Source organism: Leptonychotes weddellii, chromosome 1 (assembly GCF_054177405.1).
Source record: "Leptonychotes weddellii isolate Sample4059 chromosome 1, ASM5417740v2, whole genome shotgun sequence".
Lineage (NCBI taxonomy): Eukaryota > Metazoa > Chordata > Mammalia > Carnivora > Phocidae > Leptonychotes > Leptonychotes weddellii.
In genome coordinates, this window is record NC_138369.1 from 144,196,947 (window position 1) to 144,213,333 (window position 16,387).

A 16,387-nucleotide genomic window follows, 5' to 3' on the forward strand; every position below is an offset into this window, starting at 1 on the left:
TTTTTTTTTAAAGATTTTTTATTTATTTATCTGAGAGAGAGAATGGGAGACAGAGAGCATGAGAGGGGGAGGATCAGAGGGAGAAGCAGACTCCCTGCCGAGCAGGGAGCCCGATGCGGGACTCGATCCCGGGACTCCAGGATCATGACCTGAGCCGAAGGCAGTCGCTTAACCAACTGAGCCACCCAGGCGCCCTGCCACCGTTTTATTGATATGTCCCACAATATATACTTTTATTTATATACGTATTTATATACACATATCTACACAAATATATATAAATTTAACAGACACACACAGAGAGAGGCAATGAGATCTCTGGGTCAAAGACAAGGTCCATTTATTACTCTCAGCAAATGCAGCATGTTGGAAAAATATCCCCCAAGGGCTATGCAGTGAGGGCCAACTGGTGTCCACACCTGCGGTGGGGTGCATTACTGGAGAAGACCCCCACAATTGGAAAACTATGATCTTGTATAGGACTGCTGGTGACCTGCATATCCTCGCCTCTGGAGAGAGAAAAACCTTAACTATAATCTGGAATTTAAGCTAATCTTCGGGTAGTGAAGGGGAGGTATTAGCTTTCCTACCTCGAAACATCTCCAGGGAAGGAGATGTCGCTAAGCTTTCATATCCTGGAATGTCTCCTAATACAAACATTCTTAATTTGGCTGCAAATGTCTTTGCTCAGAGGACCCAGATAGTTCAGAAATATGAGATATTTGTGGAGAATTGTCTCTCAACAAAAACATGTAGGTAAAATAAAACCCCCCTCCCTCAATAAAAATCTCTTTAGGTATACATAGACTTTCAGGAACATTTTATATAATTATACCACCTCATATAGTGGTATTTTAGGGGAATAGAAATAAGGTCAGTAAAGGGCAACCACATGTGGGAAACAACGTTCTATTAAGGGACATTGGAGCCTAGGTGTTCCAGGCTATGAGCATCAGTAACATGAACAGTGGTCAAGGGAATGACAATAAAGACGACATAAAGTAAGTGGGCATCAGCCCAGAGGACAGCTCAATGGAAGATAAGAGAAACTCCCTCTTTCTTATAGGACTCTCAAAGAATGGGACTCTTAAAGCATGGGGTTCTTACACTTAGAGTACAAGGGTACACATGTTTTCTGCAAGGTGTCACTGGCTGGCTGAGTTCTCCTTGGCCTACAGAGAGGCTGGCCCATCCCAACCAGAGGAAGCCTAGGCCCTGAAAGTCTTGGCTCTTCACTCCCCTTCTTTGGACCAAAATGCTTTTGACTTATCTGCACATGACTCTTTGGTGGATAATTCTCTCCCTAGGCTTCCCAAAAAGGAAGACAGAGTGTTTGTTTTTCTTGAGGGTGTGTAGGAACTCTGCCTCCAGAAGAAAACCCTCACTGAGAGTGCTGTTGAGCAACTCATTAGCACCCCATGGTCTCACTGTGGGCTGACTCTCTCCTGCCTGACTCTGGCAAGGGCCTCATATTTTCAAGTTGCAGTTTGGCTTTCCAGTTTCCACCCCATGGCACACCCACCTCTTCCTTGCCTCCCTCTACCCAAGCAAAAGATTGTCTAAATCTCTATTGCAGGTCAGGGAGAAAGTCATGTCATGAGTTATGAGGATTAGGCTACTCTTAGTTTGAACCATATGAAATTATTTTCCTGAAGGTCAAAAAACTATTAAAGATTGGCAATGTCAAAAAAAAAGATTGGCAATGTCATGATTCACTTAATGGTTCTTCCCTCCTAAGGCAGTGTAGGTACACCTCACATCAATTCCCCAAGTCCACTAGACTCATTTGATGCCCATGATTCCAAACACAGCTCAGACATGGATGACTCTCAAGTGTGCATCTCCAATTCCAGCTCCTCTCCTGGCCCACTGGACATCCCCATTTGGATGTGACAAATGCACCTCCAATCTAACATCTCCAGGGGCGCCTGAGTGGCTCAGTTGGTTAAGCATCTGACTCTTGGTTTCAGCTCAGGTCCTGAGCTCAGGGTCATAAGATGGAGCCCCACGTTGGGCTCCACGCTCAGCAGGGAGTCTGCTTCTCTCCTCTCTCTCTCTGCCCCTCCCCCCCCCGCTCACACACGTACTATCTCTCTCTCTCAAAGAAATAAGTATATCTTTTTAAAAAATATCTAACTTGTCCAAAATGAAATCACCTTCCTCTTCTCAGACCTGTTCATTCTATATTCCTTATGGCAAATGGCTCCACTGTCTGCCCAAAGTCACCAAGATCTACCCAGAGAACATGCTTGGCTGCTTTCTCCTTAGTCCCTACCTCCAGCCGGTAGACACATACATTACTATCTCCTTGATGGCAGTTAATCAACTTCCCCACTGCCCTCTTCTAAGACTTCAGAATTTCTTACTTGCCCTCTAGCAACAACAATAACCTCTTCATTGTTTTCCCTGCCTCCAATTTTCTCCCACCTTCAATGTATGGAATCCTTCAATGAGATTTATCCCTTATGGCCCACACCACTTTGTAGCTCATGGCTCTCAAAGGAGGATGGGATCTAGCAGTATCGTCCCTTTCCGGTTATTTGGGGTTTCTCACTGACCAGGACATTACTGACACTTAGTGGGCAAGGGCCAGGACTGCTAAATCATCCTGAATGGGAGCAGCAGTTTTACCCAATGAGGTATTGTCCCATCCAGAGACCAACAGTTCTTGAGCTGAAATACGCTGATGGTCTGCTGGCCACTTCCTCAGTCTGATTTCTGCCTACTCAGACTCCTTAACTTTGTGCTGGAACCATCGTGAACGGGGCAGTTCTTGGAGGTGCCTATTATCTTATGCCTCTGTCTTTGCCTCCCCACCCCCAGCCCTAGCCCCACTCACCAACTTCTTAATTTGCCAACTCTGTCCTGCCTATTTATCCTTTAAGAACTCCTCTCAGATGTTAGAGGTCTGGGATTCCCTCCCTCCCCTTCCCTCCCCAGCCTGGGCCTGGAGCCTGGCCTCCAAAGCACCTTGCACTTCCCTCTCTGCTAGTGGGTTTCTCCCATTCCACGGTGAGGCCTGACGGGCAAGGCAAGCTCGTTTATTCCGAGCACGGAACTAACAGATAGTAGCTTCTCAAAGAATTTTTAAAACTATAGAATAGCTTCCATTTTTTGTCAAGATCTTTTACATCTGAATATTAATACATCTGATTGGTAAAAATTCAAATAGTACAAGAAAGAGAGACCAGGAGGCATCGTCGATAAGGTTACCTGAGTTTGAATCCAGGCTTTACTGCTTAACCCGTCAGGAGGCAATAACAGAGCACTACTGCACAGTGATGAATTATAGGTGCTCTAGAGGCTTAAGTACCAGCTCGGTCCCCTGTTAGCTGTGTGACTTGGGGCCAGTTACTTGACATCTCTCGGCTTCAGTTTCTACAAAGGTAAACTAAAAAAACTGACATCTGCTCTATGTGTTTTTGGCTGATGAAATGAGCTGATACATACCAAACACTTAGAACATTGCCTGGCACAGAGAAAATACTCAATAAATGTTAACAATATTATGATAAACAATAACAAGAATATTATGAAAGGGTATATATTAAAGATTCCAGCTTCCCTTACCCATGACAATCATTACTCATATTGTCCTATGGATTATTCCAGAAATGTTACATAGATACCCAGTGTTTATGAGTTTTCAAAAACAATAGGAACAAATTAAGCATTTCTGATTTTTCCTCATTTACAAATATGCTAGAGACCTATGCCTAATACCATGTGTAGATCTAACTCATTGTTTTAATGGCTTCATTATATAACAGTTCCATGATTTATTTACCAGTTTCATAATCTTTTGACCAGCTTCCCAAACTGTTGATAATTATTTCCACTTGTTTGCTCTTGCAACAACATCTTGAGTAAGCGCATTTGGCAGAAATACCTGTCTTCCCCTTAATAGAAGGCAGTCTCAACTTACTCTCCAAAACTGCAAGGCTTTTGGTCACCTGGCTTCCTCAGGGTCTCCTACATTGCCTTATGTTGATGGACTAAAAATGCAAATGACCTGGGATTATCTCGTCTCTCCCTTGACTCTCTCAAGCCCCATAGGCTTTATAGTCTTTGGGATCCAACAGCCTGAATTTTCATCAGTAAAACGTCAGGCAACTGATTACCACTGTTCAAAATGATTGAAGACAATTCAGGTGATACAAACAAACTTTGTTTAATACTTCATGAAGTGGACACTGTCCATTTGGAGAACTGCAAAATGGGGTAGAAGGTGGAAGTTTTTTTAGAATCAAGAAAAAGGAAAAGGAAGTAAGTACAGAGCCCAGAGTTGGCTTAGTGTTTGGGGACTGGCTGACTGGATCTCACAAACACATAAAAGTTGCCTACGTTTTGGGTTGCTGACATGGCACCCCAGGCAGAAGTTGCTCCTTCTTGGGCCAAGACACTTATTTCAACGCTGTTGTTGAAAAACAATGTGGATCCTATAAACTCAGAGATGCTGCAGCTGGGCAGAAGCAGGGGGAACGTGCTCCTTTATCTTTCCAGATGGGGAAAATGATTCACAACTGTCAGAAATCTGATAAAAATTTTGGAAGTACATGCAATCAGTTATATAAATGATAAATCACGGTTCTATTTGCTCTGTGACAACTAAAAAAAATGGCTACGTGTTCATCGATATGGAAAATAAATACGCATGCCTGTAATATCTAAGCGATTGTCCGCACTCACTCCCTCTCCTACCAATATTCTAGTCACCTTGTGCCTGTGGATGGAATTGGAAGGTGGAGGAGGCTGGAGGTAGGAAGGAAAGTCCAGATGGAAGAGGTGGGAAAATCTCAGTGAGAAAACCCCCCTGTGTCCCAATTTCGCCCGGAGCTGCTTCTGCCTGGAGCTCTACCACAGAAAGTGTTCAGAAAGGAGGTCAAAGAGGAAAAACTCCTTTGTGAAGCTCTCCAGGGGTAGACGTTTCTGAAACGCTGGTTGTGTTTCTTCCCCATCATGCAGGCCCACCATCATCCACTTCCAAGCCACACAAAAACTAAGGCAATAAACCCGCTTCACCAAAGTTTCTGGAATCCAGGCTTCTTTTCGGAGACAAACCGCTTGAAATAATGCAGTTCCCCTCTGAAAGATTTGTTTATCGTGACCCCGTGCTTTACTGTCATTTGGAGAAGCAAAGGCAGGAGTCAAGACCATGTTCTTGGCATCTATCTACTGAGGAGAGCGAGACAGACACATCCCGCATTTGCCCCGAAGGAACAGCTCATCATTCTACTGTATTTTGTACAGAATCAGCCATTTTTCAATCAGATTGCTCCTGCTTTCATTTCTGCGCCATCAGTCAGGTTGGCTGAACAGAAAGACTAGCGTGTTCACCTGGAAATGCCAGATGTACTTTTTCTTAAATCCTCGAATGCCTGTCACCGAACAAGGCCAAGCTTCCATCTAGAAGGTTCTGCCCGGAGCCTGCGTCAGGTGCTGCTCCTGGGCTGCCAGGCCCCACCGCCTCTCCACTCCGCAGCGAGCCAGTGTGGAGCAGTGCGAAGAGCGTGGGCCTTAGAGACCGTTTCTAGCAACTTTCCTTACTAGCTCCTCGACTTCACTTCTTGTCGTCGGCATTCAGTACACGTTAGCTGTTATCATTAACATTTCTTAGTGACCAAACGCCACCAGCAGGGAGGCACTATTATCTCCTCACTGCTCCACACTGTGCGTCCACAGATGAGCTTCATCTTCATCACCTGGAAGTTTATTAGAAATGCAGTCTCAGGCCTCACCCCCATTCAGGCCCCTGAATCAGATTCTGCACTTCAGCAAGATCCCCAGGACGTTCCCCCACATGGTCAGGCTTTAGAGGCCCTGCAGTCTAGTTAGTCCATGCCTCCTGCCTCCCGGAAAGGGCCAGCCACCCACTCTGCTTTATTCCGAAGAGCAATGTCTCCTAACGTTGTCCTTGTGATGATCATGCTTCCTACAGCCCCAAACTAGACCCGTGGTCACATCAGTATGGATTTTCTTGCTGGGAGCAAGGGGACAGACTCCCTGACATTGAATTTTATCATCATCACATTTCATAACTATTTTGCTTTCTTCTTCCTGAAAAGGGTGGAGCATTATTTTTAAAAAGCCCACCTCTCCAGTCTAGTCATGGGTAAGGCTGCGTGGTGGCTTTTCATGAGCTTTTCCGCCAAAAGGTTTCTTTAAAGGGAAAAAAAAAAGACTTCCTACAGATACCCCAGAGGAACCTGCTCCCTTCCCGCCTTGCTTCTGAGGGTCCTGCACTGCACTGATGGAGCTCGTCCATGTGCCAGCCTGCCCCCGCCCCTTCGGTGACCGTCACGGGCGCTGCCCATTAAAGGCTTGTTTCTTCCCGCTGCTCATGGAGGACACCAGGCCATCTGCAACGGCGGTTTTTGAACACACCCCGCCATGCATACTTGCCAGAGAGCAGCAACCCTTCACCGGGACCCACTGAATTAGAGGCAGAGCAGCTGCTGCTCCCAAAGCCCGGGGTCCCGGGTCAGGGGCCTCTGGTTACCCTCGTGGCACCATGGGGATCCTGTTTAGAAACGACAGCGCCTCCTGGGTTGTGAGCTACAGCACTAGATGTTAACGCAAAGAGACCGCACATTTATTTTGGTAATAATTTTCTATTTTCCAGTTTTCTATCCCCCAAAATGTCCAGCAGGAGCGGTCTTCATCATCCTTGGCATCCTTGCCCAAGAGTTGTACAAGTACGTGGGCTGCGTGGGATTGCTCTGAGGCCGCTGGAATCAAGGGAGCGGTGGGTTCTGGAGTTAGTGAGCTGCTTAGCTGGATTGGGTCATTTGCAACTAACAGAAACCCAACTCATACCGGCTCAGGTGAGCTCAGCAACTGCGAAGAGTGCTGGGGCGCTCATAGGTAGAAGGCAGGGTTGCAGATCCAGGGTGTTAGTGACTCTAAGTGACTTCAGTGCTTCCAGAATTTCTTCTTTGTTCCACACGCATTCTGGCTGCAAGTAGCTCATGCCTCATTTTTTTTCTACTATGTCCCCAAGGAGCCAGCCAACTACTAGCCTGTTTTTGTACACCTTCAGCTCCACACATGGCAAGCTAAAAATGGCTTTAAATTTTTTAAAGAGTTGTAAAACAGCAAACAAACAAAGAATGCTATGAGACAGGACCCAATGTGGACTGCGAACCCGAAAATATTTACTAGGAGCCCTTTACAGAAAAAATTTCCTGACTCCTGACAGGAAAGCGACCTGCTCTCACCCCCTCCACCGATTCCAGCAGAAATGTCCCCAGGAAATGTGCGCATCCTTGAGGCAGGCAAGGTGGCAAGGGACATCGGGGGACTCTGACTGACCAGGCTTGAGTCCTGTGACCCCTGGGTACTTGAAGGCAGGACAGGAGATCCCCCAAGAAAAAGCTGGCTGCAGTTCCCCAAAGAAAAGCAAAAAATTGGCTAAGCAAAACAACAGATACCCCGTAGGAAACAGATGGCACTCTCGAAAGAGGGTTATTTCTGAAGGTGGGGACGGTGGTGAGGGATGGAGAAGGCTGGGACTCACAACAGGGGAAACAGAGCCCTGAAGGGCTAGGGAAGGAACAAGCAACTAGATCTACGGGAGTGGCATCTGTGACATTGGTCACAGGGCTGAGGGAGCAGGGAGAACACAGCAATGGCCCACACTGGAGCCCGACCTGACGTGACAGGGAGGAAGTTCACACTGTCCTGCCCTCCAGGCTCCCGCCCGTGCCTCCCAATGGCCAAACCAACCAGGACCGGAGGCCATGTCCTAGTTCAGCCTCTCCGGCACGGAGCGTGGTGCAGAAGACTGGGTCGGAAGGAGCAAATGGAGAAAATGCAGACACAAAGTGCACGCAGAGAGCAAATTTGTACTCTGATTCCTCTCGGGGCTGGCCTCACGGGCTCACTACCTGTGCGGTCATAGAGGCCTGGGCGTGGAAGGACCCACGCTTGGTCCCATGCTCTGCTGTCACTGTCTTGAAATTCTTAATAATGTTTGAAGAAAGGACGCGTGGGTGGCTCGGTCGTTAAGTGTCTGCCTTTGGCTCAGGTCATGATCCCAGGGTCCTGGGATCGAGCCCTGTGTTGAGCTCTCTGCTCAGCAGGGAGTCTGCTTCTCCCTCTGCCCCTCCCCCCTACTCATGCTCCCTGTCTCTCTCAAATAAATAAAAAAATCTTTAAAAAAAAAGAAAGAGGACGCCTGGGTGGCTCAGTCGTTAAGCGTCTGCCTTCAGCTCGGGTCATGATCCCAGGGTCCTGGGATCGAGTCCCACATCGGGCTCCTTGCTCTGCGGGAGGCCTGCTTCTCCCTCTCCCACTCCCTCTGCTTGTGTTCCCTCTCTTGCTGTGTCTCTCTCTGTCAAATAAATAATTAAAAAAAAAATAATGTTCAAACAAGGGCCCCGCACTTTCTTTTTTGCCCTTGGCTCCACCAATCTCATAGCCTTGACTCTATTCTTAGGACTGCGTGATTCAACCAGCCAGTCACTTTATCTCTTCTGACTTTCCAGTTTCCTGATCTATAAAATGATCTTAACAACATTTTCCTCTCAGGGTTGAAGAACAAATGAGATTTGTATGTAAAGGGCCTGCTTGAGAGAGTGAGCCGTCAACAAAGACAATTTCTTTCCTTCCCCCAAAGTGCTCTTTCTCCCGTTTTCCTCAGGGATGGACTTTGGCAGCTTTAGGCGGGCAAGTGAGGAAAAAGTGTGCTCTAAAATGCAAGAAACAAGTCCGGATAACCCAGCTAGAAAGAGCACCGGCCTTAATTTCAGGCCGTAAGCTCATCAGAAGGGAAGGAGTGACAGAGGAAGAGAGGGCTCATTGGTGGTTTTAGCTACTAGTCATTCAGAGATAGTTAGGAAAAACAAAACAAAACAAAACAAAACAAAAAAACCTTAAAAATCCCCTAGTTCCCTTGCTTGATTTTGAGGAAGCTGAAGGTCATAAATATCAAAAAAACTTGCCCAAGGTCACAGACTTAGTGCATAGCAGAGCTGGACCTCAACACAGGACATCTAAGGCCTGGTTCAGTGAGCTCTAGACTGACTCCTGTTAAATTAATTAAACAAGGACACCATTAGACTGTGAGGGTCTAATGCCATGGTGGCCTACATAAGCAAACCAAAAATCCAAGCCTGTAAATGCCTCAAGGTTACAAAATCAAAACGCTAAGGACAACCAATCACAAACAGGCAACTAGGCTTTAAGCTACAACCAATCAATAATTTCCTGTTTTTTGCTTCTGGCCACATTTTCTAGATAAGTCTTTCCCCTGGCTCCCGATGGCAGAGAGCTCCTGACCACTTCGGGTTTTGCATTGCCCCATTCAAATAGAGAAATGTTCGAATAAAATCATAAAACATTTAATATGCCTCAGTTTATTTTTTTTATACAGGTTTTTTTTTTTTTAAGATTTTTACTTATTTATTGGAGAGAGAGAGAGGAAGAGAGCGCGTGAGAGACAGACCCACAAGCACGGGGGGGGGGGGTGGGTAGAAGGAGAAGCAGACTCCCCGCAGGAAGCCCGATGTGGGACTCAATCCCAGGACCCTGGGATCATGGCCTGAGGTGAAGGCAGATGCTTAACCGACTGAGCCACGCAGGCGCCCTCAGTTTATCTTTTAACACAACATACACTCGCACCAGACACTGGACATGGCTTGACTTAAATAGAAGGCTTGGGAATTATTACCAAATTTGTTGTGGTCCAAATAGTCCTTTACAATATGCCTTTTCTCCTTCCTCCACCCCTGAAATCTCCTCCCTCTTTCTTCCTCTGCACTTCCAATTTAAAGAAACTCAGGTATTGTGTTTTGGTTTTTTTTTTCCCCCCTTAGGGACACATAATAGCATCATGGGTGCCATAGGCCTCCAAGTGAAGGGCCTCAGGACTGAGGAAGCCCACGGCAGGATGCCCTGAACACACCACAGCGCTTAATGGAATCTGGATGAAAATTTCATTTTCTGCACATAATGACTGGGTTTTAAAATATTCAATGTTTTGTGAGTCTCATTAACGTGAAATAATTCTGTGCTAACTTGAGTCATAGATTTTCTACCTGCTTCTATTTCCTAAAGGCTTTTTACAATTCTCGTCAGAGTATTCTTTTTTTTTTTTTTTTTTTTTTAATACAGAATTGTCTCATATCCCACAGAAAGCTTTAATCTGGTGAGGACAGTCTGTTTCTCCTGGCAACATCAAGGATACTAGATGAACAGGGGTCAGCTGGGAAGTTTGAAGAGAAGCCTTGGTAACCTGTTAAACAAAGCTGGGAATTCTCTGAAGAATGTTGAGCAAAGATACTACAGTTTGAAGTGAATAGGAAGGGTTTTGTTCGCAGGCTCTGCCTTGCTGTTGAATTTAAAGAGTGTTCAGCCCCAGAAAAGATCATCAGTGTCTTACTTGGAAATTAAACACATACACAAAAGGCTTCTTTACTGCCCATGTTGAGTTTTGCTTAACTGTAGAAAAGTTCATCAAGCCTGAAAATATGTATCTTTGCCTTTGATCCAAAGCAAGTGCAACAGAGGAACAAAGATATACCTTCTGTCTTTGGGAGAATGAATTGTCAAGGATTTTGCTTCAGAAAGATCAACAAAATACCCACATTTTCTGCAGAGTTAGATCTCCCAGTCTGGGCTATCGATTGCAAGTCGGGTCCTGTGTCTCCTTCGTTCTCGCCTTTATCCCTGGTCCATGTTTGTGACCTCAGGCGAGGCACTTAAGCTCTTTGTACCTTTATTCCTCCATTTGAAAATCAGGGATAATACTTGCCGCCTACTTAACCTCAAAGGGATATGCGAGGATTAGCCAGTTAAAGTTTGTCAAATGCCTGGAAATCAATGGAGGGAAAAATCTATATGCGTATAAAGTATTATTATCGTTCCCCTCTGTCTACCTTTTCTCTCTCTCCCTTTTGCTATCCTAGGAGACTTAGTGAGCATTACTTTAGGTCTTATTTTTGGTTGCTATTGTACAAAATAACCATCTCCTATTATTAAATGATTTGCTTGAAATAGGTCCTTTCTAAACCATCGAGGGAAGGTTTCCAAACCAAAGCATCCTAGACTGACTATCAAAAGGTCACACCTGGCAAGGTTTCCTTTGAGTTTATCTTTAGAATCCCGTAGAGAGGAAAAATTTTAAGGCAAAATAGTATAATTTGGAAAAATTTGTCAATTAGTGATTCAAAGCTAGTGAAGAATAAAAACAAAGTCAATCTAGAGCCCTTGTTACAATCCTTAAAGAAATTCACCCTTTGACCAAAACAATAACAATACTTTATATGTCACAAATATTGCCCCTCTGATTCTTACAACCACCTGTAAGATGAGTATAACACAACTTGGTCATACTAGACTCATTTTAGTTTCAAAAAATTGAGATGCAGAGAGCTTAAGTGATTTTTCCCAAAGTAGTTAGCAATGAGTGGCAATGCTAGGACTAGACTCCAAATTTCTGGATCTTTTGGTTCCAAGGGCAGTAGATTGTCCCACTACATCCTTTGATTGTGGCTCAAACGATGTTAAAGTCCAAATATTGTTGCTCTGATATTTCAATATGTGTGGGGTTTTTTTTCCCACACCGGCTGACAACTCCATTCTGACACCGTCTCCCTGGAGATAGCATCAGATCTCTACAACGTAAGCGTTCAGTCCTACAGGTCTGCCCCCTCACTTCAGATGCCAGGGACAAGTTCGCTTCTGACAACCTGCTATAGCTTGGAGGTTCCCCAAAACTCCTCCTTTGGTTTGATTAATATACTAGAGCAGCTCACAGAAGTCAGAGAAACACTTTACTGACCACATTGCCAGTTCATAATAAAAGGACATAGTAGCTCAGGAGCTGCCAGGTGGGAGACTTGTATAGGGAAAGGTAGTGGGAAGGGGCAGAGAGCTTCCGTGCCCCTGCCACGCACACCCCTCTCCCTGCATCTCCCTGTGTTTGCCAACCAGGAAGCTTTCTGATTCCGTCCTTTGGGGGTTTTATGGAGGCTTCAGTACATAGATACGATTGATTAAATCTTTGGCCTTTGGTGATTGAACTCAATCTCAGCCCCTCTCCCCCTCCCTGTAGCTGTAATCACCTCTAATCACCTGGTTGGTTCCCCTGGCAACCAGCCCTCATCCTTTGGTTACTTAGGGTCTTCCTAAAAGTCACCTCATTAACAAAAGACATCTTTACTGATGTCATCACTTAGGAAATTCCAAGGGTTCTAGGAGTGCTGTTCCAGGAACAGTGGACAATAACCAAACATACATTTCCTATTATAAATTACAGTATCACAGGTATCCTTTACTTTCACAGACCATTTGAACTTGTGCAACATATCTAATCTGATGAAGAACCTGCGGACAGGCTGGAAGAGAATGCCCTTTCCCAGACCACTTCCTGTGTGCTGTGGGATCACATGATGCCAAGAGCTCACTCGCTCATTCTACCCATGCTGTTCCTCTGCCATGTCAGGTGTGGAGGAAGCAACCAGCCTATCAGGAATAAGTGGTAGGCCCTAACGCAGAGATGGAAAATAGCTATCGTTGTTAAAAAATAAAATTCAACTAAGTAAATCTTAAAGATCTTATTAGCTTTATTCAACAAGTCATGAGTCAGGCAGCATCCAATATACCAGACAGAAAGGAGCTCTGTGGAGATGTATAAAATGAAAGATTTTTAGAGGCAGAAGGGAGCAAGATCAAAGAAGTTATACTAGGCAAAAAAAAGGATTGGTTATTGTGAAGTTACTTTCTTTAGAAGATGACAGGGGTCTATCAAGCATTTTACTTAACTAGTGCTCATCAGGCAATTGCTGATTGACTGGTTTAAGATTCCATTTTGGGGAGAGCCGAAACTGTAATTAAGTCTCAGTTTGGACACATGGAGCTTAGCATAAGCAACTCCATTTTGGGCCTGTTATTTTGTTTTTAATATCATCTTGTGGGATAACGAATGTTGTCTTATGCTGACCAGATCCCTCTTTCAGAACCAAGGTCATCATTCCGCCAGATTCTGGGGAGCTCTTGGCTAAGTCCCTCTCCAATAACTTGCAGCAGTCCAAGAGAATTGCCCCCACCAAGGTCACCCTCTCTTCCTTGTGGCAAGATGTTCAAGTTGGCGGGGTGGTCGGGGGGGGGCATGGTTTGTGAAGGTACGCTACCCCTGCCTCAGGGCAGGACAACGTCAAAGGACTGTCTGATGTTCCAGAACTCCTCTTAAACTTGGTTGGGGCCTTTGTTGTAATTTCATGACAATTCAATTTCTTCCTCGTCCCAGCCCTTTTCCTCTCTCACCTCTTAATGGTTATTGTTCCTGAGAGCACTCTCTCAATAAACCTCCTGCACACAATTCTAAGAATTTCAGAACCTGTTTCCTAGGGAACCTGACCTGCCACAGATGGTACCAGAAGGGGCTCAAGAAAGCAGATTTCAGCCAGCTGGCAATGATGACTCCGTAACTGGTGGGAGATGAAGCATTAATAGCCCTTATCATGTACTTTTATGATCATTAAAACTTTCATTAAAACTTTCACCAGTGGTGAATTGGGATGGGATACTGATGGAAGCCAATTGTACCAGCAAGTACAATATTTCTGGCATTTGAGAGTTTTGTGGTAAGTAGTAATTATAAGGACTTTGGAACTGGCCCCTATTGCTAGGGACCATCCGTGCATTAGAGGATGTCAATGAAAGGCTGAAGGCAACTAACCACCAATATAAGCAAAATGTGAACTCTAGAGGGCCTCCTTGGCAACATTTAAAGAGACTCTCATCTTCAACATGACAGCAGGGCCAAGATTTAAGTATAAGAGTAGTGGAGTTCCATGGAGTTTGAAATTTCACCTTGGCAAGTCTCCTACACTAAGATCATGGCCCTGTTTGGGAGGGAGGGGTACCCTGAGATTCAGGATTAAGACTCTAAACCCTCAGATTCCACTGGACTATCTGGGCCTAGAAAAAAAGGGGAGGTATTCTTTTATATCAAAGGCTCAGTCTTCCTTCTTAGTTGAAGATGATGCAGAAGACTCTACCTTGCAAGGTAACATGCACCCCTCATAATCTACCCTGTCTCCTCTTATAATCACCAGAAGAATAGTTTAAGGTCAAGTCACAATGTAACCCAAATGGGGAAGTTCTGGGATCACAAATTGAGGAAAGGGATTATATACCTAAGGAGCTGAAGGATCTAGCCAACATTTACTGGCAAGGGACAGCAGAATGAATGGACTGGATTCTTGGGGGAGCTGGATTAAAGGGGATGGAATGTAAAGTTGGATGAAGACAAGTTTATAGATACTGGAGCACTTGCCCTTGATGCAGGATTTAAGATCCTAGTAAGAACCTCTGGAGACATGCCAACACTGCTGTGGCCGATGATGGAGGAAGGGATGGAAAGGCTGAGGGAGAATGGGCATATTGGCACGGCTATATCATGCAATGTCAGAAAACCCATTAGCTTATTGTGTTCTGTGAGAGACTTCAAAGGACCTTCCACTTACCAAAGAAAATGGGATTCTCTGGGGACACCAGCATTGTCATTACCTTTGTGGTGGCTGAGCTTTATAGACCAGGACTGATTTTGGAGGAGTCTATTGCAGAACTGGCTCTCAGATAGCAAAATGCTGATAGATTCCTGAAAAAAATAGAGTCCAGTTGGTAACACTTAACTATCAAAAGTAAAGTGAGCTCAATTATTGTAAAGAGTGGCAAGGTTGGGGCAAGGAGGCATGACTCATATAGTGCTATGGAGATTGTTAATGGAATACAGCATTTCCAGGGTCAAGACAGAATGATCAGGCAACAGTTATTTCTCAATCTATACAACAAAAAGAAACAAAGGCTAAGGGCTACTGCCCCAACAAAATGTCAAAATCCCTTCTAAGTTTCTGGATCTGATCTAGTTGTCAACCCAGAGCCCATCAACTGAAAGAAAGGCTGGGTCTCATGAAAATAAAAAGGACCCTGCAAGATCATGGCAAGTACTATTGTAATGATTCTCCCAGTCCTTCTCCAGAGAGATCTGCCATCACCTGCCTAGGAACACTGTACTCGGGGAAGGCGAATGAATACTTAAACATTTCAAGAATTGTGTGTTGACATGGATACCCGGTTCACAGTAGGCCAGCTGAGCATCAGGTCCATAAACTCTTGGTCATTCCTCCAGTCCCTGAATATACAACTGGAATAAGGAGCTGACAGAACATCTATATTGGTCCCTTAGTCTTTGGTATTTACCACACTCTCCCTGTTTAATTCACTAGTCTTGTACCTACAAAAACCTGATTGATCCTGCAGTAGTAAGACAGTGGACCACCACAATCAATCAAGTGGTAGCCCCAATTATAGCTGCTGTACCAAAAGTACATCTTTGCTGGAGCAGATTAGTATGGTTTCTAGTACATGGCATGTAGCCACTGATCCGCATAAAAGATAAACAACAGTATCTACTTAAGGTCTTACCCCAGGGCTAAATTAGCTCTCTCCCTCTCCCATAATATAGTGACCGGTCTGTTTGGGCATTTCAGAGAACCAGACATATGTCCTTTTTGTTGGTGATGTCATGTTAATCAGGTCAAATAAGCATGAAGTGGCAAGTATTTTGGAGGCCTTGGTAAGACACATGAGCTGCAGAAGGTGGGAGATGTATTTAATGAAGATCCAGGGAGCTACCACATCAATGACATTTTCATCGGTCTAGTGACTTGGGGCATGCCAAGACATCTTCTTCCAGGTAAAGAACAAAACATTGCATATTGGCCTTTCTACTGCTGAGGAGGGAGCTCAAAGCCTGGTAGACCTCTTTAGGTTCTGGTTGTAGTGCATGTTTGGTAGTAATGCTCTCACCAAATATTTATTGCTCTGTTCAAAACATAGCGATAAACAGTAATTATTTTATTCATAGTTTCCGTGAGGCAGGAATTGAGGAAGGTCTCAGGTGGGTGGATCTGACTTGGGTCTCCCATGTATTTGTAGTGAACAGTGGTTGGACTTAGAATCGTGGTTCGGGGGTGGCAGAGTGGGGGTAATGGAGGGGATAGTAAGAGGGAAGGGAGGGCTGGAATAGCTGGGACCTGGCAAACCTCTCTCTTTCTCCCTCTCTTCATATAGTCTCAGCATATTTCCAGTCTCTCCATGAAGACTAGGCTGGGCTTCCTCACAGCATAGTGGTTGGTTCCGAAAGCATTCTTCCAAAAGCAGAAGGCCAAGTAGAGGGGCACCCGGGTGGCTCAGTCAGTTAAGTGTCCCGACTCTTGATTTCAGCTCAGGTCATGATCTCAGGTTCATGAGATCAAGCCGTGTCAGGCTCTGAGCTCAGCAGGGAGTCTGCTTGAGATTCTCCTTCTGCCCCCTCCCCCTGCTCATGCTCACTCTCTCTCACTCTCAAATAGATAAATAAATACATAAATAAATAAAT

At 45.0% G+C, this 16,387-nt stretch overlaps 1 long non-coding RNA gene across 1 annotated transcript in view; it reads left to right on the forward strand.

The window, feature by feature from the left end:
• The window catches only part of LOC145717264 (uncharacterized), a 22,717-nt gene extending 10,258 nt beyond the window's left edge, over positions 1-12,459 (forward strand). The window contains exons 2-3 of the long non-coding RNA XR_014140363.1: positions 9,816-9,996; positions 12,287-12,459. This is a non-coding gene — a long non-coding RNA (uncharacterized LOC145717264). The remainder of the gene's footprint in view (positions 1-9,815; positions 9,997-12,286) is intronic.
• Positions 12,460-16,387: the final 3,928 nt, after the last annotated feature.